Below are 25,955 nucleotides of genomic sequence, written 5' to 3'. Positions count from 1 at the left end.
TCATACATTTTTCTGGCAGAAAGATCTGGTTCCTTGTACAGCATATATGAATGGACCCTTATATTATAATGGGGCAAGGATTAGCTTTAACCACAATTACATTCATTTAGTTTTGAACCAAAGAAAGAAGTTAAAGTCGGTGATGTTTTCTTTAAAGAAAGAAGGGGATGAAGCGGGGTTTGCATTATCATTACTCTTTGAGGTTGTTGTTGAATAAGGGTTGGCTAATTTTCTGAGACCCAGATTCTATATAGGGGAACTGAAGCATTTGGGTCTTAATCCAAGTTCATATGAGAAAGAACTATGGCTAAGTCACAAGGGAGACTTAAACTATCTGCTTCTACACTAATACAGCAGTTGACATGAAGGAAACCACGTCCTAATAATACTACTGCTGACAAGTAGAGGTATCTTTGGAGGCAACTTAGTCTGGACTGTATTACAGCCTTGTGCTCTTACTGTAACATTATTCCAGATTTGTGCTTTCCTTGGAAGTGAGGTAAGTTGTTTACAACTAGACTAGACTAGGGTTCTCTTCCTGAACCTCTTTTGCTTCCCAATGCCCTTTCCTCTTTATTTGTCTTCCTCATCACCATCTTTTTCCCCCCACACAACTGTTCCTTGTAAAAATTGTGTCTTTCTGGCAAATTGTTGTAAATTGCAGTTTCCAAATAATGACAGGCATGTGAATTTCAGACTTCATATCCTTTCTGAAAATGATTATTAACACAAAACCTGCTGTACTAGCAATTTTCTAAGTATTTAAGAGTAATATTTAAAAATATGTTTCTAAGTTTGGGCCTTTTTCTCTAATTTTTGAGCACTGTTGCTCATGATAAGTTTATTTTCAGTGTGAGAGTTTTTTTGTTTTGTTTTGTTTAACAAATGCCTGCCAGTATTTTGTTGTAAAATTGAAACATGTTAAATTAAATCCAGATTTCTGGGATCACTGTAAAAGCAAAGAAAACAGTATTCATACTGACAAATTTGAACATTAATTTATGGTAAATGGGGGAAAACAGCCAAAAAATGGAATACTGGTATCCAAGAAATAGAATAATGGTATGGCTAGAGGGGGACATGGTCCATTACCCAGCCTAGGGCCCCGCCTGACTGTGATCCATCTCTGCTTGTTACAGTGGGCAGATACCACTTCACATGTAGTGATGACTCTTAGTATTTCTATGTGAAAGTGGGAGGTCATCTATTTTGTGGCAGGCCTCTTATATGTCTGGTGACATAATCTCCAGTGGCACTGTGGAAGAATTCATAGAAGGAACCATATGCTTCAGAGATGTTTATTTTTTAGTGTTGGATACATGCTGCTAGGGATGACATGCAGTGTAGTAAATGGAAGTGGCATATGACTGGTAGAGCATCAGATTATTGTTGTTAGATGAACAGAAATATGTCCCCTTAGAGTTACATGGAACAAGTCTGTGGGCTTTGTCTTTCTCAGGACACACTTGCATTTTAAGAAGTTGGCCTGGACAAATTCTTTTCCCCTGCCTTTAAAGTATGGCATATTTATGTATAAAGTTTGTTTATGTAGTCTGGTTTATTATACTGATTTTGGCCTGCAGTTTATTTCTGGGTAATAATTAAATGGGTTGTGATGCCTTGCTAGCAGTTTTTTATGCTTTTTGGAGGTTTGGGAGTTTTCTTTATCATTTGAATTATGAATACATGCTTTCTGTAAATCAGGTGGCTGGCTGAGCAGCTATTACTTGCTCCATCTGGTTGAGAAATAACTCAAAAGCTGATATATGTTCTCTTAGCAGCAATGATCTGAAGTTTTATTCAGAGGGAGGAAGGTACTACAATATTTACAAAAGCAGAACGTTAATGTTTTACTATTACAGAAAAAACACATTGATTGAAAAGAAGATGAAAAGCTGGAAAGATATGGATTGGAGATGATAAGTGATTTCAATCATTTTGGGAAGACACACAAAGTAGCACTGTCTATTAGAAAAAGTTTTAGTGCTGAGATTCAAGACAGGTGGTATAAGGGCATAGAGTGATTGCCTAGATTTAAAGGTTGGTGGGAATGAACATGTTACTTAGGGATCTGTACTCATCCCCCCATGTTCCAAGCTAAAAGATGTAAGGCCTAAGGTTTTTTTTTCATTTCTTCAGTCGATGGAGGGGGAGATGCTGCTGGGGAGGGGATTTTAATTATATTACAGAATCTGATCATTCTTCAGCTAAAGTGAAACCTAAGTGGTTCATTTCCCTCAAAAAAACATACTTATAAGTGTTCTCTCAAATTGTGTTAGCAATGGCAGATATCTTTTTAAGGGGACAGACGTTACTATTCTCATGTCATTACCTTACAACTAAAACATACACCAAATTTGTAAGAGTCTATTGGTTTGAATATATGATGGGTCAAATAGAAGGTTGGGATATTTTGCTGTGATTTGTATTGGACCACTCACCATTTTTTGTTAATTTACCCTGAGAAAAGACTCATCCAGATTGTTATATCCAAATGATGTTGCTTTAAACAACATGTGAGCAGAAAAATTTGCTCCACAATTATGGCAGGCCAGGGACCACATAATTTACTCAATCAGGTAGTCCCTCCTCTTCTACTTTTTGCTAAGTGCTGAAGGGACACATCGGTTTTTGACTCAGAGTCTTAGAGGGACAAAGATTAAGCAGTGTGAGGTGAAGTTGTCTATGAAGCAAGATAGAATTTGGAATATATAAATTTATAAACAAGATGGGATGAAGGTAGATGTGGGAATCATGGAGGATCTGAACTGGCAAGATCAAGATCTTTTGCAGAAAAATACTGAGGTCTGTTTAAAGAAGTTACACTAGTATCTGCTTGTGAAGTTAAAGCATCTGGCTTTGTATTTAAGAATTAGTTTAGTGCATAATGTGATCCACAGTATATGCTAAGGACTTTAAAACATTTTGTGAGTAAAATGAGATCTTAAATGGGTTTCATGAATATTTTAAAGAACTTTATGGGTCACTGCTTGAGGAAGTGTGAAAGAGGGTCTGTAGATTTCTAGGCAATTTAAATCTCCCCAATGTTTCAGGGGATGTCATAGAGTAAATTATGGTTCTTACCAATGGTTCTTGCCATAGACAAAGAAGTTAAGTTGAAGCTTCAGCAGCTCTAGCAAGGGAAGGCCTTGAGGCCTGGTGACTTTATGAATGAAATTTGCATATGGATACCATTATGTCTAAGAACCTTCTGGCAGTATATAGAGATACTGTGTAAAGGGATATTGTACCAACTTCTTACGAAACAGCTGCCACTTCACTAATGTTGAAACTGTAGATAACTAGATAATAAATGGGATCTTAACTGCCTATTATGCTTCTCATTGTGGATTATAAAATCTACATAAGTATGTAGATTGCTAGGTTGCAGAGGGTAACTGGAAAGTTAGTTCATCCAAACCAGTATGGAAATGTTACTTGACAGTGGACAGTGGTTGCTGTGAGAAGGGTTGCGCTTTTACTAAAAAGAGTATCAGTAAATGCAGCAACCAGACTCCAGAGCTAGACACAGTACATGGCAACCTAAGCATCTGCCTAGGGACTAGTTCGATCTGAGGGGCCAAGACACTCAAAAATTAATTTAAAAAATAGAAGCATTTCCTTCAACAACATTACTTGAAAAAAAAATGTACTATTCTGCTCTTAAATGGAGGATTTCTCCCTTTAGCATGTGTGCTGCATCTCAGTCTCTTTCATTTGCTGGAGCTGGCATGCATGTGCATCGAACAAAATATGGACCAGAAAAGTGGCATGTGAATTAAACTCCTCCATTAGCTCAAACAAACAAGAGATTGAATTTTATGAATCTTTTGTGGTACAACTAAACATGGGAGAGAAAATGTGCTGTACATGCAGGTAAATTGTAATCATTATTAGCTTTGTGTATGATTTAAACTCTGTGCAACACTTTATCTAGCACTATCAGAGCATATAAGTAAGGTTATGAGTTGTTAAATAGCGTCCTCGTCCTTTGTTTGTCTTCTATGTGACTCTGCCAAAAATTTACAGTAGACAGTACTCCTGGGCTGCTCCTGAAAAAAGACTAAGTACTTCACTATGTGCTGTTAGAGTTTGAATCCCAGCATGTCTGTTGCAGTTTAATGGATTACCAGATGCATTTTCACTAAATGTGAGTTTCAAAGGAAGAGATGTTCACTGTTTCTCATGGTAAGTCTGTTTTCAATGGGAGAATGTATTGTTTTGCTCTGTTTAGAAAATGTCTGTCAGAGCTTTTTCTGTAAAATTGGACATGAAAGTTTTAAGTGACCTCTAAATCTCAGTGATAGTTGCAAAAGTAACATAGAAAGTACTATATACAATGACTGATTTGAACTCTGTTTATGTTAATTGGGGAGAGACAGAGCACCAAGTAATAGGATATTGCTATAACAGGCAGGGGCCTGATTCATTACCATGCAAAGGGCCCCATTTTGTCCATAATACAATGCTGATGACTCTGGAGGCATATGCTGCATTATTTGCCATTCGATTAGGTCAGACCTGTACTGAATGATGTCAGAGGTGATAGCAATTCTTGATGACAGAGAAAACATCAGGAGGTCAAAAATGAGATGTAGGTGTCCTATAAACATTTAAGACCGCACCTCAAAAAATCAGTATGTTATACGCAGTAATATTTCTGATTTTTGTATGAATTGGGGGATATTGAAAAAAAAACTACTGCAGCATTTATATTGTCTGCAATAATTTGCTTTATTCATTGTAATAAAGAATGAAATAACTGATTAATATGCCTGGATTGTGTAATATAGTCTAAACATATTGCATTTTAGTAGTGTAAACATGCTGCATTTTTAGTAATATATTTTTGTTTTACCTTCTTTATTGCCTGAAGCAACTACAAAATGATTAGTAATTGTCAGGTCATCTGGTCTGCATTATTTGGAATGATGATTATAACCATCTGATCTTCAGCATCCATTAGTCATTATTGCATATTACTGCGGTACAGTCTTCTCCACAAGACCAGATTATAACAGATTTCTACATTTAGTTAAAAGCTTATTCTGGTGGCTAGAGCAGAGGACTAAAGCTCTGACTTGTTAATGAGCTGCTTCCTATGGCAAGCATGCAGGGTTTGCATCTTTCCACCTTCATTTACCTACTTTGTGACATTGAGCAAGTCACTTAACCTAACAGTTATTTGGAGCATTTAGAAATTTGGGCTTAGCTCCTTAATTGTCTCCAAGAGTGCATGCCTAGTAACTAAGAACTTATTGCCATTGTTTGCCAACTATTTGCTATTCTATAACTGATCTAGTTCAGGAAATGTTATAGGCAACAGCACACCATTTTTAATGTAACATAGGCAATTTATTCTTCAAGGGCAGAAGGAGCTGCATTTATATATATATACATACATATATATATATATATATATATATATATATATATATATATATATATATATATATATATATATATATAAAGCATTGGCAAGTAAAGTTGTTGACCAGCAGCAACCTCTGCATTAGTAATAGCTCTCTTTAATGTGCAATTATTTACATGACTTTTTCTTCTACAGTGATTGTGCATATTGACTTAGCATATTTTATTAGGTGGCAAATATTTCTTATACTCTCATAAATACTCTTCTATTTAAACTGTACTACATATAGCCATTATGGTATGATTCTAGTGATCTTTATACATTTTAATTCAGTTCATCAAAAGCTGCAAATAAAGTACCAGTAAAATTCAATAAACTCCATGTAAGCTTCATGCGAGGCCTACAAGGAGTTTACATCTTTGCACGGTGAGCAGCAGTGCTAATTACATATTCATACCACACACCACATTTAAACATAAACAAGTGCTGTCTCTTGGCTGTTGCCAGCCAGGAAACCATGTAAAGTAACGTGGATAGCAAAGCCATTTACCAATGAGCAAACTAAGTTAGTGGGATTGCATGGAATGCCACAGTGATTACCAGGGTTTACTATACAGCAATGTATATGGTCCAAACATAATGTGGGACAGTGTATACAATGCAAAGTATTGAGGAATCCCATTCCAGGCATTCTGTACAATAGATGTGTAAATGATCTGTAAGAATACATCGACTACCATTTAAAATAAACAGTCAGGGGAAGTGTGTGTATTGAATAGGGACACACAGATGAATTGTGGGAATGAACAAAGGGAAAGAGGACAGGTGAAACATTGTAATGTACAGCAGATGAGGGTATGTAAATGGAAGACAGTTGTAGCAGGAACTCTAATCACATATTGACATGATACAGTACAGAATGCATAGTGAAAATGCATATCATGTGACTGTCAGACAAGGTGATATAATAATGGAAAAAATGTCTTTGTGATATAAGCATCCTGACATGAACAATGGAGAGGACATCTATCAGGGATGTCATATACAATTGCGGTTGGGGGAATATTATGAAGTTATGCAAACTGATCTGCCTGAATATAACTGTAATGTCAGAAGAGGTTTAAAACAAGTGGGACACATTTACAGACTCATGGACAACAGTAAACAGAAGCATTCACAATCAAGGTCAATATCAGAATAATACCACCAGTAATCCCATGTCTTTGATAAAACATATGTGATTCTGAGTGATAATAGACGGTTCTGTATGAACACACTTGTACAACTATTATGACATGTCAGCAATCTATGAGACTTCTGATGCACACCATCCTGACATTGTAGCATCTGCTGGAGATTTTAGGAGGGACACTGCTATACTTGTATGTGATATTATGATCAATACAGGCTACCTGACTGGTGTGCATGGCATATATATATATATATATATATATATATATATATATATATATATATATATATATATATATATATATATATATCTATAGAGAGAGAGAGAGAGAGATAGATATATATATATGTATATATATATATATATATATATATATATATATATATATATATATATATATAAAAAACAGCTATGTATGTACTGTGTGCATCACCAGAACAGGTATCACACATGTGTCTGGTATAACACATTGATGGGTGTTCTGCACCATCAGACAGTAATGTTTATACAACAGAAAGAATACCTAGGTATGGTCAATAAGATGTGTGACAGCTCACTGTAGCAAAGGTTGTACACTTTAGTTACACATCACTGGAAGATGTGTAGAGAGGTACATGAAGAAGAGTGCATTGTACTCAGTTATTGGTGTGATGAAGGCTGTGACCTATGGAGGTATTATGGCCTTTGATGTGGATGTCCTGCACATACTCAGTAATTGTGGTACATACAAGGGAGTAGTCACCACTGTGGCCACATGCTGGTGGATGTTCCACATACTATCTACCCAAGGACGCAGGTCACATACCACCTGATCTTCTTACAGGATGTGATGTCTACATTATCTTTGAGTTGTGCATTTGTTTTTATAATATAAAAAAAAATCCCCCCATGTTTTTGTTTCATCCCATGTGTTGTCATGTCCATGACAGAAATCTTTGCTGTGTGTTGATACTGTCTGTATTATGCTAATATCACAGTTGGAGTCAATGATTGCCCACAATCTGTAGTCCTCCAAACAGCTGTTTGGACACATGATGCTTATGTCATTCTTGACATCTGTGACTTAAATAATGGACAGGAAAGGGCCTAGCAGACAGCCCTGTGTACAGGCCTGGTCACTAGACTCAAGATATAGGTCACTCCACACATTTCAACATATTTAGATGCCAAGCATGTGATCCAGTGATGTACCCACTTGGTGATATAGGTGTTTATGGCCACATCTGACAGTGTTGAGTGAATACCTCAGTGCGGATTTATATTGAAGTCCTTGGGTTGGTCAAGTTCCACAGGATGATAATATTGTCAACATGCATGCCCTCAATTACCTCTTTGAGGGCATCAAACAGATGTTATAGACATGGATGCAACATTAACAACTCACACATGTCTGTTGCACACAGGTGGGATGGGATATCACTAGTGTCCATTTAGCAAAGATCCATGATTACATGTTGGTCTCCCTCAGAGATGAGGAGAGTCAGGATGTGTCTATACATGCATGCATCAGGTGCTGATCCCCACCAGTCAGATGGATGCATGTGGATGTACTCCCTTCTACAAGAAAATATTCCATCTGGAAGGTGCACTGAAGTGTATCCAACCATGTCAGGTAGGTGTATGTTCTGAGTCATGCTGTAGGTGATCTGTGATGTTGTCACAGCCCATTGATTCTGTGTGATAGGCCTGGATGAAGGTAAGAAAGTGCATACTGCCTATCTTGATCTGGCCTAGAGTTTGAACACAATCCCCCACTCAGGTAACATTGAGAAACTCTCCTAGCTGGGGATTAACACTTACGTCACTAGATGGTTAACCAATTGGCTCACCAACAGAGCACATACTATGAAAGTTGGTGAATGAACCTCTACCAGTAGAGCTGTCACAATTGGCATACTCCCAGGAACTGTACTGTGCCCTTTACTGTTTGGAATCTATTTCTCAACAGTCCAGGCTAAATTATACAGCCTTTGCCTTACCAAGTTTGCAGATTATTGCAATTTGGGTGCAATCACTGAGTCTACCAATAATGCTAACATATTAGAGCTAACACAGACAAATAATTGGTGCCAAAGCCACATGGTCTACAAATAAACACAAAATGTGTCATTATTTTTGCCTTCTGTGAAGTGGATTTCCCCACTAATTACAATATTGACAACACTCCCCCTATGCTCAAACGCAGTGGTGCAAGACCTGGGAACACATATAGATAGCAATCTGAACTTTGACGACCAAGTTTCCACAGCATTATGGAAAGGCTACATCATGCATCCCATAAGTCAGGCCATAATATCCAGCTCTGAGAATGTTATAACAACACTGTACTCACATCTCATCAGAAGACTACTAGAGTAAAATTCTCCCTTTTGCATGTACCTTATACAGCAGCTGAAGAGACCACAGGGGTTTCTCACTAAGAAAATACAAGGCCTACAAACATGACATATGTGGATAGACTGAAAGCCCTGTCACTGTACTCTGTATTTTATAGGATGAGGTGACTTGTGCCTGGCCTACAGGCCAGTCTCTGACCTTGCTCTCATGGGAATGCTGCACATCTGCAAATATAGCTGATGACATCAGCAGAGTCTGGTGAGAGGAAGATTGTAATAGCAGTGTCCCACATGCTGGTGTAAATGCTCTAGCTAATGCTAATCAAGTGAACAAAGACTCAAACACACACACACACACACACACACACACACACACACACACACACACACACACACACACACACACACACACACACACACACACACACACACACACACACACACACACACACACACACACACACACACACACCAGTTGACTGCAGTGAGAACAGAACTCCTACTTATCTAAGTACAACAACTAGAGAACTCAGTATTTTATGCAAATACCATTGCACAAGTCTGACTTTTATAAGGCTGCAGGACAATTTATAGTGGATGACATCAACAGTGGATGTTGGAAGATCTGCATAAAATGAATGTATAGGCATGTCCAAATGTGAAAATATTAGTACTTCATGGGATTGGAGTGGTGACTGCAGGATACACAATTATGCTTTTCTGACTAGACACACACACACACACACACACACACACACACACACACACACACACACACACACACACACACACACACACACACACACCCCAGATGATTGCTGTGAGAACAGAACTCCTAAGTACACCAATTAGAGAACTCTGCATTTAAGGCAAGTGCCGCAGCACAAGTCTCACTTGGATAGTGTCAGATAACACTTTATATATGATGACATCACTAGTGTCTGGTGAGGAGAAGATGCTAATAGCAGTGTCCCACATGCTGGTGTAAAATGCTGTCTCTAATGTCGAGCATGTGTACAAACACACACACACCAGCTGACTGCAGTGAGAAGAGAACCCCTACCTAAGTACACAGATTAGAGGTCTCTGTATTTTACACAACCACCACGGCACAAGTCTGACTTTTAGAAGGCTACATAACAACTTATAGTGGATGACATCAGCCATGGATGTTGAAGAAAAGATGTTGGCAGGCCTGCATGATGTGGATGTGTAGACATGTGCAAGTGTCAAAACATTGGCAATCCATGGGATTGGAGTGGTAACTGCAGGATGCACACTTATGCTCTTCTGGCTAATCAATACACATCTCCCAGTTGACTCCAGTGAGAACAAAACCTAAGTACACAGAGTAGAGAACTCTGTATTTTATGCAAGTGCCACAGCACAAGTCTGACTTGTATAAAGCTGCAGGACAACTTACAGTGAATGACATCAACAGTGGATGTTGGAGTGAAGATGCTGGGAGGCCAGCATGAAATGGATAGCTAGCTATGTCCAACTATCAAGATATTAAAGTTCTGCATGTTACCAGATTGATGAGTGTACAATGTGTAGTATTTGGTGGTTGTGTTTCCAATGTGCAGGTATACTTTAAGAGACAGCTTTACAAACTATATGGAAACAGGCATCCACATTACTACAAATACTGGAAAATTTGAATGTGTATTGTCATTCTAAAGATGTGCATGGTATATAAGACAACCACCCTATTTGTGTACTATAATTGCTATATCTGTGAATAAGTACTGAGAGACCATGGTTGCAGTGCATGGGGGAGGTAACAGAAGACTGCATTATAAATATGTGTCATTTTCTTAAATAGTGCCTTCATTTTGTTTGTGTTTCCAAATGTAGTTCCATGTCATGAACATTAAATGGAAAGTAAACAGAAGTAATACATGCTATTGTCCAATTTGCATAGCACACCCCCTGAGCAGCGGGTTTGCACAATGGTTTGCAAAGCATTTGTGCATGTGAGATACCTGTTTCTACCTCTTTCCCTGTTTGTGCATAGTTAAACAATGAGCAAATGTAACCCCCATTGCTAAAGTTCTGAGAGTTTTCATTATTGAGGGTATGAAACACATCTGCTGCTTAGCTGACTCTATGGCAGAAGTTGTAAATAAATTGACACATTCCTTTCTTGAGCCAAGATGATATAGGGTTCAAATCCAGGTGTATGTAATAATTTTAAATAAGCAGTGATAATGCAATGAAATTATTCCTTATACTACATTCAACATGTGTTACTCTGTGTTGATGTATCACAGGATGTTTAAGTGGCATTGCACTGGGTAATTGCCCTAGAGAAGAGCTGTTCATTGTCACTTGGCATTGGTGCGTAATGCCAAACTATGTGCAAGCACAGAGGCCAAAAAGTGAAGGGCTCCATTGTTTTTTACTTTACTTATGTGTGTTGTGTGTGATAATACTTTTTGACCAAGCTATAGGTGTTAAAATGAGGTAGATATGAAAGTAGTGAAATGGGGAGCAAGCAGGGGGAAGAATGAAGGGAAAGTGATACAGGAATGTGCAGGAGGGAGGTAGGAAATCACCATAGCTATCCATTTCTTCAACAGTGTAAAATGAAAATATGTACAGAATACTAGCTGAATTTGGACTCTCACCTCCACAAAGATGGGTAACAACAACACAATCATGTTGCATAGCCAATTGGAAGAAATCAGATGTGTCAAGAAGACACATGTATGAAATGGAGTGCTATGTACGGGATGATATTTTTTTTTTTTGTGGGACAGGTGCCCTTTTTTAACTTCAGTAAGAGAGGAATTCTGGATAAGGGATGTTGGTATTTCTGTGTCAAGTAGGTGAGGAAGAAATTGCAAACAGGATAAACAAGACAAGATACTGGGATAGTGAGGGACAAAAAAGGTTGCGGGACACCATGACTGAGGTGAAGGAGGGGACAAAGCTAGCCCATGCCCATCAAACATGGAGACAGTGAGAATCTAGTCCTCACCCACAGAACTGTCATCACCGTCCCCTTACTCCGCTGGCTGCTATAGTGCTTAAAATCTTCTTCTGCAATGGACCATGAGGGAGAAAAGCCTCTCCATCTGGTGTAGGTGTGCACCAATTGTGTTGTGCATGACCCTATGCACCAACCCTGGTATGTCCTGGTGGGTGATGAAATTCCCCATCTCCACCAGTATTCCTGGAGGGTACCACAGCACTAGTTGCTGGGATAGTACTATCTGAGGGTGGAGGTAGTACAGGGGCAGCAGAGGCAGTACTACCAGGTTGGGTCTCAGATATGCTGGGCATCGGTTCCGGAACCAGTGGAGCAGGGGCAGGTGGCCACTGGGGTTGATCTACCTCCCTATGATGTGAGGCACTTATTGATTTGTTAGCAATGGATGACATGGAGACATTTTGGTGACACATAATAGAAATTTAAAAAAGAGATAAGGGTTGGAGAGAGAGAGAAAAAACATAAAATTAGCATCATCATATGTGACATACAATGCATTATCACAATAATAATACAATTATTTTATCTGAAGTTTTACATTTAAATATATTTCCTAACAACTACATATTATAATTATGGATTGCTCAAAGTAATCATTGTAATGTGCAGACATTGCACATATGCTTGGTCCAATTATACAGATTAAAGTTAACAGTAGGGCATTTATGCCACTTGTGTAGAATTTAATTTACGTAATATTATTAAAGAATTTCAGTATTTTATAGTTGTTACTAGTAGTATTTGAACACACAACCTCTGACTACAGTCTTACACTTGAGTCCTAAAGTTTTTTGTGCTACAGACCAATGCATGCATACTTGCGTTTACAGTAAGGATATGCATGCTTACTTTGCTACTACTGTATAGATAAAAAAATCTTTAAATTTTAAAGCTACAATAATACTTCTGTTGTGCTAAATACATACCACTTTAGATATCAGCATGGGCCTGCCTATTCACAGCTATTTCAGAAATTAGCTGTGAAAAGAAAAAAAGAAAAGAAAAGAAAAGTACAGAAGAGCATTATGCATACCAGTCTTGCCTATATTTAGCTTTCTGTGTATTACGAATTCTCTTTAGTAGCAAACTTACACAACTGTGGAATGATACTAGTTTAAAACCCATCCAACCACTGACTGAGTGTATTCCTATTACACCTTTTTATGTCCTTAAAGTGTTGCCTACACTGTTCTCCAGTGTGTGGGATGCCAGTTGCACAGGTTACAACTTTGGCCAGACGATTCCAGGAATTAGACATGTACTGGGAGCCAGAATAGTCCCCTTGCAAAAGCCTTTGGCTGTGGAGCTTAACCAGGAGTCCAATAAATATTCTGCACTCCTGAAGACCCCACCTCTGTGCTCTAAATTGGACACCTTACCCTCTAACACCAGACATGTCTAATCCCAAAGCAGTGCAATAGCAAATAATGATTCCCTGCCAATTATTGTTATTGCATTCACTATTAGTGTGCAAACCCAAGCAATGATGCCAGCCACATTTGTGTAATGTTAAGTGGAGAAAAGCAGTTTTGGAAATTGGAAGGTTAATCTGACACTTGACATTAGTTTGAGGGGTGTCTGCTGCTGTAACTGTTAGGTGATTTAACTTTACAAACATGCACTGGGGCATAAATTTTGTAACCTGACACATGTTTGTTCAACTTTGTACACTGCTAAAATTGATTTTTACAGTGTGGGATTCAAACCTATGCATAAGGGACAAAACATTTTCTTCCACAGAGGTGATTTTTCATCTTTGCCACAGAAGATGTGCTTCTCAGTCATACACATGAATCATTTGTAAATACAGATGACAGAGTGAGGTGTTTAGCCATGCATATGTATGACCTGACAAGGTCTTTGTATATACATTCAGATGTGTATGTGTCTTATTTAAGTGTGAAGGCCATCCAAGTTCAGATAGCAGAATTATACTTACAGAAACATAGTAGACAGTATACCCTCAGTCATACATCTGATCCTTCAAAACACAGTAAGGGTGTCTTATCCCTCATACATAGGTTCATAGGTTCATAGGATGATACTAGGCTATTGGCCTGGAGGCCCTTATAAGCCTAGCCAAGAATTTTGACCATGTCCCCTCAAAGTCAGCACCTGTTTCTCCTGTCCAGCAGAGTCAGAGGTGGGATCACAGGGGTGTATTTTCTGTTTCCCATCCAGTCATCCAGGTTCCTCTTAAAGAGGGCTAGAGAGGTACTCTGCTTGACATGGAGAGGGAGTCTATTCCACAAATGGGTGAGTCTTTGGGACACAAATTTATCCCACCAACAAGTTCTATTAATGTCACAGACCAGGTTAAGGCCTTGCATGCAGGTTACTCAAGTGGAGTTTGTCTTACAAATATGCAGCAACTCCATCAAGGCTGGGTCTGAAATGTCCTTGTATGCCAGACACAGGTCACCTCTGAGCAGTCTGTATGAGACTAAGTAGAGGGACAGGACTTTTAGCCTACTTGGATAGGATAGTTGTTTGAGAACCTGGATTTTCCTGGTCAGGCTTCTCTGTGGTCTCTCCAACTGCTGCATATGATTAGCAAGGTGCATGCAGAAGGAGGCATTGTACTCGATAATGGGTCTTATAAGGGAGGAGTACAGGGATGTTATGACCTCCTTGTTCCTGGATGAAATACCCTTATTTATGAGGTGGGCCTTGTAGAAAGCCTTCCGTACAATGGAGACAAAGAGGTAATCAAAAGTGAGGTTGCTATTAACCTGGGTGCCCAAGTCCCTCACGACTGATTGCATGCTTAGTACATTGCTATTAATGTGATAATTATGGGGATGCCATTTTCCTCAAAGGGGATAATGATGCATTTCTTGGCATTCAGTTTGAGGCCATGCTTCTGTCACCAGTCATTAGTGTGATTAAGGCCCTCTTGGAGGATGTTCACATCACTAGGGGAATTTAAGACAGCACCTAGCTTGTAGTCATCTGCAAACTTGGTCAGCCACAGACCACTGATTTTGTCTTGCACCTCAGAAAAGTATATCACAAACAGTAGAGGCTCCAAGACCGATCCTTGGGGTACACCGCTCATTACGGGTCTACTACTAGAGGTGGCCTCCCCTACTTTGACTGAGTAGGTTCAATCAGTGAGTCAGTTAGCTACCCATCTGGTAACATATGAGTTGATGCCTAGCTGGGAGAGTTTATCTATTATGGCTGAGTGGGGGATAGTGCCAAAGGCTTTGGCTAGGTTAAGATAGGCAGTGTGCACCGTCTTCCCCTCGTCCATAGCTTTGGTGACTGTTTTGAAGAAGTCCACCAAGTTTAACATGCATGATCTCCCTTTGACAAAAACAAACTGTGTGGGGTCACGCATTTGGAGGTTGCCAATGTCCTTGTTGTAAGGTCCATGATAATAAGTTCCATAGCCTTGCAGATCATGCTAGTTAGACTGATAGGCCTATAATTGCCTGGGTCATTGGATGCTCCACCTTTGTGTAGAGGGATGACAGTGGCTGTCCTCCATTCAGCTGGGATGAAGGCAGTGCTTAGGCCTTGGTTGAATAGTATGTCTAATGGAGCTGACACCTCATGCCTAAGTTCATGTAGGATACAGCCAGGGATGTTATCGGGTCACATGGAGACTGATTTCTTTGCCTTTGAGAGGGCATTAAGGACCTCCTCCCTGGTGATGAGGGAAGGGTAGCAGGTGCTAGGGATGTCCTGGTTTACTGATGGTGGGGACAGGGGGTGAGGTTTTCCCTGAATCTGTCTGCCAGCAAGTTGGCTATATCTATGGCATTTGTGTATGTGGTGTTACTGATCACCAGTTCAGAGTAGATTTGGGTGTTACCTTTGAGATTGTGAACATATGTGAAGAAGGCCTTGTGATTGTCCTTAGTGGATGTGGCCAATTTGGACTCGAAGTTAGCCTTAGAGGATTTCACCAGTGACCATATTTGCTTGTTCAGACAAAGGAGAGATTGCTTCTAACATGGCACTTGCTCCTTCTTGGTCCTAGACAGCATTTTTTCCTTTTATTATAGAATTTATTTATTGCTGCTGTCCACCAGACAGATTTACTCTTCCTTGAGGAAGATAATTTGGTCTTGTCAGGTATTGCTGAGTCCATACAGCTATGTAGGTGCTCATTTAGTTTTTTGGTGTAGGCTTGAACATTAGTGCTAGTGCCAACTAAAGGGACGGTGGCTGTGAAGCTGCTTATACCTGCTCTGGGGAGATTGTAGTCATATTCGGAAAAGTTTTTTTGTATGACCCTGACAATTAGAGGGAGTGGTCAGGGAGGATGGTGACTTTAAAAGTGATCACTTTATGGTCAGATCTTACCAAGGAGGATGACACTGTAGGGGTGCTACAGTGGGCACTGGTGTTGCTTAGAACCAGGTCCTAGGATAATTTCACCTATTGTTGGTGTGTTGACCAGATGATCCAATGCATTGGCATTGACAAAGTCGAGGAATCTCTGGGCATTCATGTTTGGGCTAGAATAGGTCTTCCACACTATAGTTGGGTAGTTAAAGTCACACCATAGATATAATTCATATCAGCTCCACTATTTATAATTATGTATAAATTGTTATAAGTGGTATTTAATATAATGTGAAATGGAACAACAGTAAAATGTCTGTAATTTCCTGTATTAGAACACAGGACCATGGATATGGCATCCCTACACTTACACCTGTTACCACTGGAATATTGAAATAACACTTAGATATTTCCCTGTTCATTACTATAAACTGAACTGCCACAACAGTAAAAATACATTGTAGTTCCTGTGTTAGAACCCAGGGCCATCAGCAATACAGCCCTATACTTACACCTGCTGCCACAGGAATAGCGAAGCAACAGTTGCATATTTCCCTATTCATTATTAATTTCTATATGTTAACCACTGCTTATCATGTTTGCGAGGTGCCCAATACACAGCTGATATAATGTATTCTTTTTGAAATTGTTGACTGTTTGCTTCCTCCCTACAGTTGTTCAATGGCTGCAGTTGTTGGGAAACTTGATAACCATTCTGCAACATCATTCAGCATTGTTGCAAGATGGAAATCAACAACTGCAGCATGTATGCTTTTTGTCATTTAAAATGTATATGCCCTATCTGCAGGCATTCTGTCTGCTTCTTGTGTGGGCCACTAGTCCAGGTTTGCACACTGCTAAGCATCATGCAAATGAGATAAGCAGAGCTAAACATGACATTTCCTGTGTTTCTCCTTTTCCCCTCTTTGTGCAAAGGCATGCACCATGCAAACACTGGCATTAAAAAAAGAAAACAGGGAAAATTATGACAAAGGAAGAAACAAAATGTATTAAATAAACAACACTACAAAAATAGATGTTCATGTACATGAAATATTTTACACAGGTCTGGATTTGAACTTTTACTCTAATGAACCTGCAAAACACAGTGATGGTGTCTTATCCCTCTTTGCCACAGAAACAGCTTTTCAGCAGAGAATGAAAGTCATTGTGGATGCAAGCAACTGCAACATCATGCACAGTATTAACAAAACATATGACAGTTGTTTGTACATCTGTTAATTTCAGATGTAGTGCATTGAGTGATCACGCAACCATTTATGACTATTGCTTGCATATATGCAGCTCTGTCTTATCTTTCTGTGTTTTTGCTCATTCTTGTCTTACCTGACCAGTAATCTGAGATATGCAGTCTGTAAGGCATTCTGTATCACCACCCTCAAAATGTGTGAGGGTATTGAATGGCAATAATATACAGTTGTCAAGAAATGAAGGGGAGGTTGGATGTTACTGAAAAAAATGTGAAATGTGTGTTGCTTACTTATGTTTAAAACCTTGATACAATTACTTCTACACTTTGTAAGTCTAGCCTGGCTGATGCATCCAGTGGAGGTAAGGGAGTCTGAATTGTTGTTGTGTTTTCATTCTCCCTACCAGTAAGCATTCATAGTTGCACTCAATTAGCAGCAACAACTGAGGGAGTGTCTGCACTATGTTTATATCAGTTACACAGATCTAAGTATTTGGATTCAACAATTCTAATGAGTTCACCCTCGTTTACATCTTCAGAATGCTCACAGCCCCAAATATACTCTATAAAAAGGGAACTGTGTAGCTAGGGAACCTGAATGTGAGGATACTTGTTTATGTGGATAACAAAGAAGAAGCTATTACTTTGGGATTTATTTGCCCAGAAGACTTTTGATCTTGATAATGTATGCTTGCATTTTCAGTTATATACTGGATATGCTCACATGTCACTAAGAAAATTATATTACACACACACACACACACACACACACACACACACACACACACACACACACACACACATATATATAGATATATTAGCAAATGCTACATTTATCTGTATGAACTTCTTAGAAGTATACTGATGGCATAGGCATGTTTGTCAGGGCATTTTACTTTCTCAGATGCACAGCCTTATTAACTGTAATCACAAGTGCTAATTTTACAGCTGTTTTTCTCTTTACACTCTTCTATTGTTATTTCAGTTGAATGTAAATGTCCTATATTGTCAATGACACAGGGGAGTTAGCCTTCTATGATGACCCATAGACACCTCTACTTGAGTGCCGGCCACAGGTAGATATGATTGGCAACTGCATAAAATTGAATATTTTGTGGTCAGTGCGAACAAATGTTTTTGAGATAGTTTATTTTATAGCACGTTTAGCAGTTCACTGATGTTTTCTTAGCAAAGTGTGTCATCTGCCTATTGGTTTGGGATGGAAGAGTCAAGTTCTATTTCTGTGATGGCACAAACAAAATTTGCTATTGTTACTCTCCTTGTTTTGGATCCAGCCTTGCTTTGTATGTGATTGCAATATGCTACAACCACATAATTCTTTTTTTTTTTATATTTGAATATCTTGAGTGTTTCTTGTTTTTCCAGTGGGTAATATTAAAATACTACCATTTATGTGTTATATCTAAGCAAGACTTTTATTTATGTGATAATTAAGTGTGTTACCCTTCTTTTGTCTTTTATGTCACCTAGGATTATGTTACCCAGGTGTCCCAGTCCCTACAAACCCTCCTTCAGTGACCCTGAGAATGAAGTCATTGTGAAAGCATTTAGGCAATATGATGCCTTTCTGCTTGAGAGAGGATGTGAGGATATGTCTGGCAGAATGCAGATTTGGCAACAGATTGTGGCTGATGTAAATGCAGTAGCTGGCCAAAGCAGGACATATGATCAGGTGTGTCATAGAGCCATTGACATGATTTTGTCGTCTTGGAGGAGAGGAACTGCAATGGTTGGTGAACAGCTGGCTACCAGGAAGGCTGCTACAGAGCCACCACTAACACCAAAGGAAGAGTTCCTGTCCACTGTCAAGGATCTAGAGAGCTCAGTGGAAAGTGCACAACAACATGTGATTGATGTCAGTGCTGCTGTTTCAGGAAGACAGTTATGTCCCAGGAGGAGCTTCCAGGCAGGCTTACCTATTTCAATTGTTAAATACTTCTTGTATAGTAAAATATTGACAGCAATACTTAAATTCTGTTTAACATAAATTTGTTGGGCTGGAGGAATAGTTGTAGATTGATACAGTTAACAACACATATTGGTTGATAACACATGGGCTTGGGGTGGACGTGTCATCCAAGTTTTTGTTAAAAGTATCTTTAATGGACATATAAAGGGCAAAATGTTTTAACCCTTGGTGTTACTGTTAATTGTGATGAGGATGGCCTTACTTTTTGTTTAACTTCTTCTAGGCCCATCCTCCCTAGGGTGCCTAAAATCATCTGCACATGGCAATCCAAACATTTTTATGTCAGTACTGATGAGTAGTTCAAAGAAATGTTTAATGTGGATGTCAGGACTGTTGTGTGCATTGCTGCACTGTCTGTAATAGTGGCACCACTATTAGTTTGTTAGCATATATTGTACTATAGTGCTGTAGGTATTAATTTCTTTCCTGCATTCATTGCTATTATCACTGGTGATCATGACAGTGGAAGAGTAGGACTATTACCACCTGATGCGAGAGTATCAGCAGACTCTGATGAAGATGGTGGCCAAACAGAGGCACAGTCAGAGAGGTACATAGATTGAATCTGACACTGAGGCTGACATTCAGCCATCCCCAGTAATTCCAATGGACACAGTCAGTAGGCCTACACCAACCCATTCCATTGAGCCCTCAGTCATTGGACAGATGAAGGGTGAGACACTCGATCAGGGTAGTGTGATTACTGTGGCTTCAGTGCCTGTTGACTTTGGTCATAGCCAAAGTGTGGGTGAGGTGCCACACAGGAGGTTTGTTAGGGATGCCTGCTGTCCATCCTCCACATTATCCAGATGTGTCTTTCTGTGCCACTCCATGTATGTTTAGGGTTGTCATGGAGGTGCAGGCACATTCCAATAGGTCTTACAGAGAAATGCATATTGGGTAGATGTGACACAGGCTGACATGCATGACTGCCTCCACTGTGTTGCTGATTCAATGGATCAGGTGAGTGACACATTAGAATGCATGGTGTCTGTGATGGAAAGTCTGCTGTGAGGGGGGCAGCATCCACACAGCCATAGGTCAGCCACATCATCTGATGTTAGCCAACTTTGCAGTACCCAATGACTCTCCCATAGTGGCATCACTTCCACTGCTCCATCAGTGGTGCAGGTGTCCAAAACCAGCTGTGGCAGGCCATGGGGTCATTGTCCTGGGCATCCTCTTGAGGAGAGCTCATCTAGCAGACATCAGTCACATTCATTTAGCAGCAGCCATAGTACATCTGACCATGGGCTTGTACATGCCAGTGCAACCCTGGCAGAGCCAATTCTTGTGGTCAGGTATGCCAGTGATGAACTGCCACCTCTACCATTCATGGCTCACACCTGTCTGACATTCCAAGATGTACAGATAGCACAGAGCTTGGCTGTGTTCTTGCAGACACTCACAAAGACCACACACAGCAGTTACATGGTTCAGCCATGAGGCTTACAGCTCATTCTGTCTCAGTGGCCATTTGTTACCTTATCCAAATGTCTGCTTGTTTCTCTTTCTTACTCACATGCACTCACTTACCTTTTGTGTCAACTTAGGCTTCCTGCCCTCCCCCCCTCCCCACACACACACACACACACAAAACACCCTGTACAAGTGGTGATAACTGTGTCATATCCTTGTTTTCTATCTTTTGGATCCAGGGATATATAAGTGTCTGATGCTCAGAGTGCATTGCTAACTTAGTGCTTAGTATATCTGTGTTTGTGATGTTGTTTTGATAATTATACTTTTGACATATTTTGTTCTTATAAAGTTCAACAGTTGATAGAATCAAAACAGTTTTTGCATCAGTATTTTAAGAATGTTCTGAGGGTTATGAAGTCTGAAACTGAAATGTGTCTCATTAATTTGTAACTTCTCTCTTTCATTATTTGCCAGTACAAAAGTATGAGACCAAACTGAGACCATCAGTACTTTTAAGAGGTATGAATGTGTGAATCTTTGATGTCTGAGGCCTATTACTTGATAAAGAATGTATGTATTCATATAAGGTTTTGCTGTCATATGTTAAAGTCACTGCTGTACAAATCACCCACCTTTACTTACATTATCAAGCAACAATATGCAAGGATATGCCATTCATTTTGTGTTATTACATAATTCCGTTTTAATACTCCAGGTTCAACACTTATTGTAAATCCAGCAATTGCTACAATTTTAGTTCAGGGCTGAGTCTGTCTGATGCTAAAAGTACACAGCATTTACATGGGTAGGTAAAGGTTGTGAGCGTTGCCTGGCATCAGTGTTACTATATGTATGTGCACAGAATGAAGGTTTTGCCCCCTTAGATGGTGAGTGAGTGTGCTATGCATTGCCTCTTAGCCAATGCTAGGGCATACTGTGCACACCTACATCTGCCTACACCCACAGCAGCTGCTGGTTCCCCATCTCGCTCCTCACCTGCATGTGACTGTGATGACCTTGCCATTGGTGGTGGGATGCATGCCCCTTCTCCTTGCTGATCCTACTGAAGCTGTTTTCTCAGGATAATGTTGTGAAGCATGGAATAGACTGTGAAGATTTCAGTACATGTATGTTTATTGTACTGCAGGGCTTCCCCACATGTAGCTAGGCACCAAAACTGTGACTTTCAGCAGCCCAAACACACATTCTATTATATTTCTTGTTTGAGCATGTGCCCCATTATGGTGTTCTTCAATGGATGTGTGTGCATATTTGATGGGCATCATCAGCCACGGTTCCAGTGCATAACCTGCATCCCCCAGTAAATGCCCCTGTGGGATATCACATCAACCCTAGTGATCATCCGATACAGTTGGAAGGTGTACTAGATATGTGAGTCATGGTAACTGCCTGGTTTGCCAGCACACTCCCTCAAGATGATTCCCTTGGCATTACACATGACTTGGCAGTTAATTGAGTGAAAGCCCTTTCTATTTATGTAGACCCTTCCCTGTTCCCGGGATGGTGCCTTGATTTCTATATGTGTACAATCTATTGCACCCAGTACTTCAGGGTAGTGTGTTACAGGGTAGAAGTCCTACATATATGTGGCCCTGTCCTCATAAGTACAGGGAAAATATATGTGATTGTTGGCATTTTTGAGCATAGTATTCAGGAATTGCTGAAGGATCCTGGCTGCTGATGCCTGTGGCACCCTCAGCATGTCCTCTTTTGCTCTCTGAAAGGTTCCTGTAGCTAAAATTTCAAATGCTACACACACCCTTGTCTCCACTGGTACTGGTTCCCCTTGGTTTGCCCTGGGTCTGAGTTGAGGTTGATGGATGTTGAAGAGTTCCTGTAGTGTGTCTCTATCCACCCTTTAGTGGTCTACAGTTTCCACCTCATGCATTCTGTGATAAGTTAACTGGTGTCAAAAAACTCTTCTCCTTCTTGGCTGTGGTTTATTAGCAGCAGCATAGACTTCAGTCTGTTGCACATACGTATGAATTAAAGCAACAGCAGCCCCTAACATGTTCTGTGTAGACTCCTGTCCATGGCTGTATTCCAATAGGTTTTGGAATTTGCAGAGAAAACCAGCATTGAGTCTACATGGTTGCTTTATAGCTGGTTGATTACATACAATTCAGCTGCTCATGCTATAATTAGCATGTCATGGTATTTAGCATGGCTGTGCAGCTCTACACACTGTGTAGAGCTACTTACTGAAAACAAAGCAGTGCACTACCACAATGCACACACGGTCTTAACAAACTGTGTAGGGTTTACTGAATCTGCCCATACATGTTATTTCTTCATAACAACAGAGTGCACACAGTCAGCAAACTGGCAATAACTACTGATGGGGTGGAGGGCTGTCTGTGATTGAAAACACCTTATGCTATCATCTGGCCATTTTTAAACAGCCTTTATTCTGACTTTGCAGGCGTAGCATGCATATATGTGTGTGTGTGTGTGTGTGTGTGTGTGTGAATTAAGTTGGAATACTTTGGATACTGTGTGTTTGCATAAAACACATTTGAAATATGTGACTTTAGTCATTATTATTGGTATTATGTTTTTGATACAGACATCTGAGAAGGATATAGCCAACAGTGTAGCTGTGACTGCTGGGTCTGGAGATGTCTGTGGATAAAAAAGACTAAACCTGTTGAGCTGATAAAGTTAAAAACTTGTTGGAATGTCTTTGCAAAACTAGTGCCACTTGTATAAAGCAAAATTTAAATACTTTATTGTGGCCATTTTTATCACAATCAAAAATTTGGTTGTAATTGCCAATAACGGATATTTGTGGATTATAATGACAGCATTTTTAGTGGCCTTTTATGGTTGAAATGTTCTGAAATGGGTATTTTTGTTATTATTGGTTCATACAATTTGTTTCACTGGCTACTGGGAAAGTGTTCAAAACTGCAAATTTAAAATGCACTCTAACAAGTTTTACTATATTAAACAAGAAATATGATTTAAAACATTCAGGAAGGTCAATCAAAGAACACATGTATTTATACAAGGTCCTAAAATGTGGGGAGGGGGCCCACAGTTTGAAAATAGCCCCATGCCAAGGTACACTTTATCCACCACAGGCCAGAAGAATTTTCACTGAATATGAATTTCAAAGGAAGAAAAGCTTACTGCTGTTCATGCTAAGTCTGCTTTCCATGTGAAACTGTTTCATTTTGTTTTGTTGAACAAATGACCATCAGTGTCTGTGCTATAAAATTTAAAATAAAAGTTTTAAATGAATTCCAGGTCTCTGTAATCATCACAGAAGTAAAGAAGAAAATGAATCATCGTAGAAGTAAAGAAGAAAATCCTATATACATGCTGACAGCTTTGAACAGTGTTTGTGGTAATTAGTGAAGAGATAGCCAAGTAATGGGACACTGGAATGTCTGTCCATTTCCCTGCCTAGGGCTCCATTCGATCATGCTCTGTCAACATCTGTATTGTTTTGCTGACTTGCAAAGAAATCTTTTGATAAATTGAGGTTAGATTTGCCTGTTTACAGTTCTGGATACGTTTGGCTTTCCCACTCAGTGAGTAGTGATCCTTGGTAATTTACACAAGAAAGCAACTGCAGTGCTTAAGAATGGACCCTCTGTTTCTAGCCCTGAACATTTTGAAAAATGATGCACAAGTGCCTTCTTGTTCACCATTGCAATTGAACCTGCTCATCAGGAAGAGTCCCCATGTTCAAGGAATACAGGTAGGAAGCTGGGTCAATAAGATAAGCCTTAATGCCAAATTAGTCTTTTACATCAGTATGACTATTCCTTCCAGCATTATGGTATCTCCTAGAGGAGTTTAAGATTGTTCTGGCTATCAAAATAATATAACACTGGCAACCATCTATAATCATTTTCACTTTAAATGGGATGCCAATCATTTTTGTCATCTAGGAGTTCACACATCTTAGAAAAACTACAGTATTGTTTAAGAAGCGTCTTTCACTAGAGCAATGTATATCAGCAATTCAGATTACCCTGTTTTCCATATGGTTTGTTCATCCTTAATTTTATTTTAGAGCTAGCACCTTCAGAACATAAAATTTTGTAAGGAGTGAAAGACTGGATTCTGGAGCTATCACTGAGGTTTGGTATGAATGGGTGGACTAGGTCTACTGTACTTGGCAAGCTGTCTTGACAATGAAACTAGCAATTTGGCTCCTATGACAAGGTGGTTTGGTGGAAGTGTCACGGAACTAATTGGAGGGTGGTACAAACTCAGCATGTTGGCTAGGGTTTAGTGATATGAGGGAGCAGATAGTTGGGGAGCACAATCAGTTTAGAAAAAAAAAAGAATATACTAGGTAAATGCAAGAAGCAGATAGGAAGCTGAGTGAATACCCTGGTATAGCAGGACATTTTCTTAACTTTTTGTTATCAGAAGCATTTTGAGAATTTTAGCTAACCAGACAAGAAGAGTTTGGAGTCATTGGAACTAGTTAGGTTACTGAGGAGTTTTCAGTTGTTTGAGCCAAAGAGGATATGCTTTTTTTAGGACTTGGTGAACAGTTTCAAGATCTTACATCATGACTTCTGTGAGCATCTACAAATGTATTGCTTGATTTTTGAGTAGTAATGAACCTGATCCTCTTCTAATGTAATAGTAGCTTGCCTCACAGATTGCATTTTGGACAGAATTCCACAGAGATGTTTGTTGTCAAGGTTGGTAAGTGGTTAGACTGCTTTAGAAGGCTTTAGGCCAGTGAATTTCTAAGGCATATGGGAGAAGTAAATAGGCAGGAGTTGGCAGAAGGGTAGCTAGAAGCAGTAGCAGCTTCTGCAGATAAACTAGGGTCAGTACAATGTCTATGTAGCTAAAGAAACTCCTACATGGTTAATCCATAACACCTCACAGATCATCATTCATGTTCCCATCAAATTCACCTGCTAGATGGCATTGTTCTCTTTTTTTGACTGGGGTATGGGAATGCATTTTTGGACATGCAAATGACTAGTGGGATTCAGGAAAGTTGTTGAGAACTATCTGCAAAAGATCTGAGTCCTTCCATTATGATTACTAAAGAAATGGCGTTTTGCAAGACAAGGTTCACTGATGATATTTCCAGCTGTGCAAAAGAGCAACTTAGATATTTGATTACCATGATGTACAAATGTAC

Source organism: Protopterus annectens, chromosome 7.part1 (genome assembly GCF_019279795.1).
Source record: "Protopterus annectens isolate FY-2018-M chromosome 7.part1, PAN1.0, whole genome shotgun sequence".
In the NCBI taxonomy this organism is placed as follows: Eukaryota; Metazoa; Chordata; order Ceratodontiformes; family Protopteridae; genus Protopterus; species Protopterus annectens.
Note: the sequence above shows the minus strand (reverse complement) of the source record.